This window comes from Geotrypetes seraphini, chromosome 5 (genome assembly GCF_902459505.1).
Source record: "Geotrypetes seraphini chromosome 5, aGeoSer1.1, whole genome shotgun sequence".
NCBI lineage: Eukaryota > Metazoa > Chordata > Amphibia > Gymnophiona > Dermophiidae > Geotrypetes > Geotrypetes seraphini.
The window spans coordinates 124,868,673-124,874,672 of NC_047088.1; the positions used below are offsets into that span (position 1 = coordinate 124,868,673).

Genomic DNA, 6,000 nt, shown 5'->3' on the forward strand with positions numbered 1-6,000 from the left:
TAAGTCTGTTTCTTGGAGGTAGGGTTTGATCCTTCGCAGTTGGCATAGGTAGTAAAAAGATGTGGAAACTACCTGTGAGACGTGGGTGGTGAGGGACAGGTAGCCATCCAGTATAATTCCAACCATTAACAAAGTATTGTAAAGATTAATTTGAAATTGTTTCCCTTATATTTATCAACTTAAGGTGTAGGGAGGGGGGAATTTTATTATTATATGTTTTATATGATAATGGAATATATGGGTGGGAGGGATGGAAAAGGGGAATTTATGAAATGTATCAATGATTGTTTGTAAGTGATGTATTTTTGTGAATGAATATATTTAACTTAATGTATTTTTGAAAATGAATAAAGAATTAAAAAAAAAAAAAAGACTTTGTACCTGGTCTTTTGCTGTTAAGGGTGAAGTTGGGATTTCCAGGATAGTGTCGGACGGGTGAAAGTAGTGTTCTTTTTCCTGATCCAGAGTAATTCAGTCTTTGAGGCATTCAGCTGGAGTTTATTGGCTGTCATCAGTTTTTCATATCAGAGAGGCAGTGTAGGAGGTTAGTGAGTTGAGTTGGCCGACCATGACCTAGGAGGAGCAATAGTTGAAGGTCATCAGCATAGTGAATCTTAATGTTGTATTTGTGTGCAATGTCGATGACTGGCCTGATATACAGATTGAAGAGGAGAGGGGATAGCAAGGCACCTTGGGGAACTCCGTATTTAATTGATTTGGGGATTCATTTAGCTGTCCCTAGTAGCACAGATTGTGTTCTTTAATCCAGAAAGGAGGTGAACCATTGCAATGCTGAGGTCTTGATTCCTATGTCAGCGAGTCAGTCTAGAAGTTGATGAACTATAGTGTCGAAGGCGGCACTAAGGTCAAGCAGGACCAATAAGGCATCATTTCCTTTATCCAGCATTGACCAGCTGTCATCAATGATGTCAAGGAGGACAGATTCTGTATTATGGCCTGGTCGAAAACCTGACTGGCGTGGAGATAGAGCTTCTTGTTGATCAATGAAAGGTTGCAGTTGGTGGAGCACTATCTTCTCCAGTAGTTTGGAGATGAAGGAGAGGTTGGAATCATGGCGGTAGGTGCTTGGATCATTTGGGTCGAGGGAAGGTTTCTTGAGGGTGGGTTTGATAATGGCCGATTTCCAGTTGAGGAGAATTTTCCCAGTTGACAGTGAGGCAATGATGGGGAGGATTGATTCTGCAAAGGCATCTTTGGAGGACAAAAGGAGGTTGGATGGGCATGGGTCAAGGATGGAATTGGAGGGTCGGAGCTCTTGTAGCATTTCTAGGAGCTCAGTATGTGTGACCGGGTGAAGTTGGGAAAGGGTTCTACAAGGTAGGGTCTTGGGCATGTGAGAGGGATGAGCCTGGGGGGGATCTTCCTGGGAGCGGAGTCGAGATTGCTTCGGATGTTATCAATTTTTGATTGGAAAAAGTTAGAGAGAGTTTCACTGTCTAGGTTAGTGGGGGTATCTTGTTTGCATCCGTGAGCAGAGGAGAAGAGGTGGTTAGTCAAGGTAAACAGGTATCTGGAACGGTGTAGAACTTTCTGTAAGAGGTGTGTGTAGTGAGCTTTCTTTGCTTCCAGAATGGCAGCTTTGTAGGTGTTTGATAATTTTTTCCAGTGTGATTTGTAGTTCTCTTTTTGGTGTTTGACCCATTTCCTCTCTGCTTGTCTCAGAGCTATCTTTTGGGATTGGAGGTCATCGTTGAACCAGGGAGCAGGGTTTTTGTTAGTAACTAAGCATGTAGTTTTTGTTTGTGCCAAGTTGTCGTAGAGGGCCTGAATCCCTGTGTGCCAGGTGGAGGTGGCCAGGTCAATGGAGTGGAGATTTTGGTTGCAAGTTTTACTGAGGTCCTGTATTCCAGTGGACATGGCTAGAGGATCGACTGTGTTTGAATTCCGAGTTTGTTTAGTTAGGGTGGAGCCCTGTGGTTTTGGGATGGTGGCCATGGGCGGCAGGCAGAGTTGGATGAGGAGATGGTCTGACCATGGAACTGGTGTGGTGGTGTAGGTCAGCTCAGGAGGCACGGTGGTGAATACTAAGTCCAGGGTGTTGCCGGCAGTGTGGGTTGCAAAGGTAATTGCTTGGTGGAATCCTAAATCAGTTAAAGTTGACAGGAAATCAGTGCTCATTCCAGAGGTATTGGGATAGTCTGGGAAATTGAAGTCTCCTAAGATGGTTATGCGTTGGTGATGAAATCAAAGAGGGGAGTGGGGTGTCCTGTAAAGCAGGATGAAAGTAACTTCACTATTGGGGCTGAGCAGTAGTAGCTCATGGCCAGTAGGGGGCGATGTCTATGGGACGGTAATGGAATGGACGTCAGGACATGATAGTACAGTATTTTGTGGAGTTTTTCTACAAAAGCACCTGCTTTTCGTATGATTCTGGGTAACTCTAGTTAGATACAAGCATGTGTGCTAGTTAAGGCCACGCCCAATAGAAGCGTACGAAAAGTTGGTGAATAAAAATCTGAATATGGATGTAGCCAAGGCCAGAAAAACACACTACAGATTAACATTAAGGAAAAGCATAATAATATTCTTTTTATGTACTTTGCTATTAAGCTAGATCATATAGGAAATCAGGATATACATGAACTCCATCTCTGTTTTTCTGTCTTCTGCTTGGCTTTACTCCATTTTGTGTTCAGCCTATATCCCTAGTCTTTGTTCAGGATTTTACCACTTTTAGTCTCGTGGTTCTAATTGATACCAGATGTGCCTTAGGCTGGTTAGGAAAAGTATATTAGATTCCATATTCTAAACTGAGATATAACATGCATTACATATGAATGAAATACATGTTATGAATGGATGGAGGGGCCCCGAATGAATGTGAGTGATTATGTGTATGGATGTGTATTGAACAAAAGAATCGGTTTTGAAAAAATATATTATATATATTTGCAACCTAAAGAAACTTAAAGGAAGCCTGAGCACAACATCTGGAAATAATTAGAGTCAGAAACTATCGTTCCAGTCTCCAGCATAGGAAGGTTTCTGAATCTGTATGCCAGTGAAATTTGAAGCTGTCAGCTCAGAGAGAAAGGGGGAAACAGCCCCTCCTTTTTCTCTGAGGCTGACAAGTTTCCAGCACTTTTTAATGTAGGTTTTCTCGACTCAAATAAGTAGTTTCAGATAACATTTCTTTGGCTATGTTATAAAATGTTTATGTATATTCAGAAATGAATGTAAACAAAAAAATTATGATTTCTAGAACTTTTATTCCATGTTAAAAAGAAGGTCTTTGTCTAAATTTAAGTACAATCTCCGTTATTAGATTGGCTGATGGCCAATGATGTCACACTGGACTGAAGGTATATATTGGGGAGCTTCGAAGTATCGGACTGAGATCGTTATCAGAAGGCCAGCATTTTGGCAACTATAACGACCTCCCGCTAACGCAACTAGCCTTTTGAGGTCCATGATGGAAAAATAAAAGCAAGAAATAATTATTTTGGTAAACCTTGCGTTATGCGTCATTTCCATATATTTGTTATTTTGCACACTTTGAGTGAAAGCTAGCAGCTCAATTGGCAACTGCAGCTTTATGAGTGTGCTGGTGTCTCATTATCCATGCTAAGTGCCCATGGTAAATGCGAGGCATTCTAGTGTGGGGGGGGGGTGAGGGAATCTATCAATTTAGGAGAGGCACTTGTTTTGATGATTTCAGCTAAGCCACCTCCCTTCTTTACAGTGTGAGAGCAGGCCAAGCCTTGGTATACACTCTATCACCCAGGGAAATGTTAAAGAAATATTTCTTGAAAATTTTGGAGATAGCAGAAGAATCAGTTTCCCCTTGTATCAGTTCCCCCTTGTTTATCACTCCTAAGGTAACAGAAGTACTAAACTCGATGGAGCAATGAATGACTGAATTCAAACTGAAGCTTAATTCAGCAGAAACAAAATTTTTTGTAGCTTTGCCACACCCGCTTGACACTAAAACATCACTGTGCATCAATAAACTTAGTTATCCCATCCAACCCACTATGAAGGTATTGGGTGTCACACTGGACCAGAGTCTAACCATGAAAGACCAGGTGGACTCCTTAGTTAGAAAGGTTTTTTTTTACTCTCTGGAAGCTCTGGTCCATTAGAGCATGTTTTGATGTTTCATTATTTAGAATCCTAGTACAATCCCTTATACTGAGTCAACTAGATTATTGCAATATCGCCTAACTGGCAGTTTCCCAGAAGAATATGCAGTGATTAGAACTGGTGCAAAATACAGCAGTCAAGCTAATTCTGCTACCAATGGAGGCACGCGTGAAGTGTAAGTTTGGATGCTTTTGCTTTAAGGCACTATTCAGTTTAGATCCTGAATATATAAGTGACCTCTTCTCTTTCTCAAACAACAGACATAAGAGAAGCTTACACTCAAATTTTGTTTCCCCACTGGTTAAAGGATGTAAATTTTAAAAACACCATCAACATCTTCTCTTACATCAAGGGGCATTATGGGTCAAAGATATGGAACAATTGCTCACGCCTACTACTCACCAATCAATCGTGAAAATCTTACCCAACTACAGTCACTTCTTTTCAATTTTGGTTCTTCTACAAATCCCCTGATCCTTGGAGATTTTAATATCCAATTTGACCATCTTAGCAATAACTACACTACAGAAATTCTTTCCCACATTAACCACCTTGATTTATGTCCACTATTAACATTTCCAACACACCAAGCAGGACATACAATAGATATTACTTCGCTGAAGGTTATTAATACAAGACGGCAATTTATTTTTTCGGTTACCGCACCACAGACTTGGAATGCCCTCCCAATGTTTTTAAGGGAAGAACAGGAACTTGGAAAATTTAAAAGTAATTTAAAAACATTTCTTTTCAAAGATGCCTTTGAAAACTAATTTTAATACTCCATAGCCCTAACAAATTTTATCTTATAATATTTTAATTGTTATTTTGTTTACCTTCTGTATCTTTCCCTTTTTGTTTCTACTTTACTATGTTGATTTGTATTTCACTTCCCTATTTACCCAATGTTATGAGTATGTTAAGTTAAATTTCAATCCCTGGTCATTATATAAACTTTGTTTTGTATTGTATTGTTTCCCATCAATATGTAATTTTAAACTGCTTAGAAGTATGATTAAGTGATTAATCAAAAAAACTATTAAACTTGAAACTTGATATGGTTCTAATTCCTAGCTCTGCAACTGTTAATTACTTGATAGGTCCCTGTTTGCCAGTCCCTTGGTCAGATCATTATCTTGTCTCAATAACCTATACTATTTCTCATATTAAGGTTCATTCAACACATCAGACTATTAAATTTAGAGATTTTATCAATCTCTCTTTAGAACTGATTACCTCAGCTTTAAATTTGAGCTCTCAGACTTAAAAACCAGTTCTTTGGAAGATTTCCTATCCTAGTGGAATGTATCTACAAAACTGTTATTAGATGAACTAGCGCCGACTCAGCTCAGATCAATCTCAGCATGAAAACTTTCTAACTCCTGGTTTATGGCAGAGCTTGTACTTATCAAAAAACAGCTTCGATCTTTAGAACGTAGGTGGAGAAATGAAAAAACCCCAGACCAATCTTGAAAAATTCAAAGAACATTCAAGACTGTATAAATCAAAAATAAATCAGGCAAAAATGAAATATTACACAAGCCAAATTGAGAAAGCCAAAAACTCTCTGTACTTTACTCTAAATTAAAATTGGTAACTTCTACAACCAAAAGGCAAAGTCAGATAAACAACAACCTGCCCACTGCCCAGGAATTTGCAAATTATTTTATAGACAAAGTTAATAACATCAGGAAAAATCTTACCTTAAATCAGCAATCAATTATAGATCAAGAGCAAACTGAGCTAATGACACTATTCTCGAAATGCTCACAATTTAACCTACCAAATCTTAGGGAGATTGAATCCCTTATTAAGACCATTAATATTAAGGGTTTCCAAGTTGAAACAATCCCTCCCTTCATCTTTAAATGATATTTTGCAATTTTCAGTCCTTTC

At 39.0% G+C, this 6,000-nt stretch overlaps 1 protein-coding gene across 1 annotated transcript in view; it reads right to left on the reverse strand.

The window, feature by feature from the left end:
- TRPM8 (transient receptor potential cation channel subfamily M member 8) overlaps positions 1-489 on the reverse strand; it is a 2,182,726-nt gene extending 2,182,237 nt beyond the window's left edge. The window contains exon 1 of the mRNA XM_033944097.1: positions 382-489. The gene's annotated coding sequence lies outside the window, so the exon portion shown is untranslated. The remainder of the gene's footprint in view (positions 1-381) is intronic.
- Between the last annotated feature and the right edge of the window lie 5,511 nt (positions 490-6,000).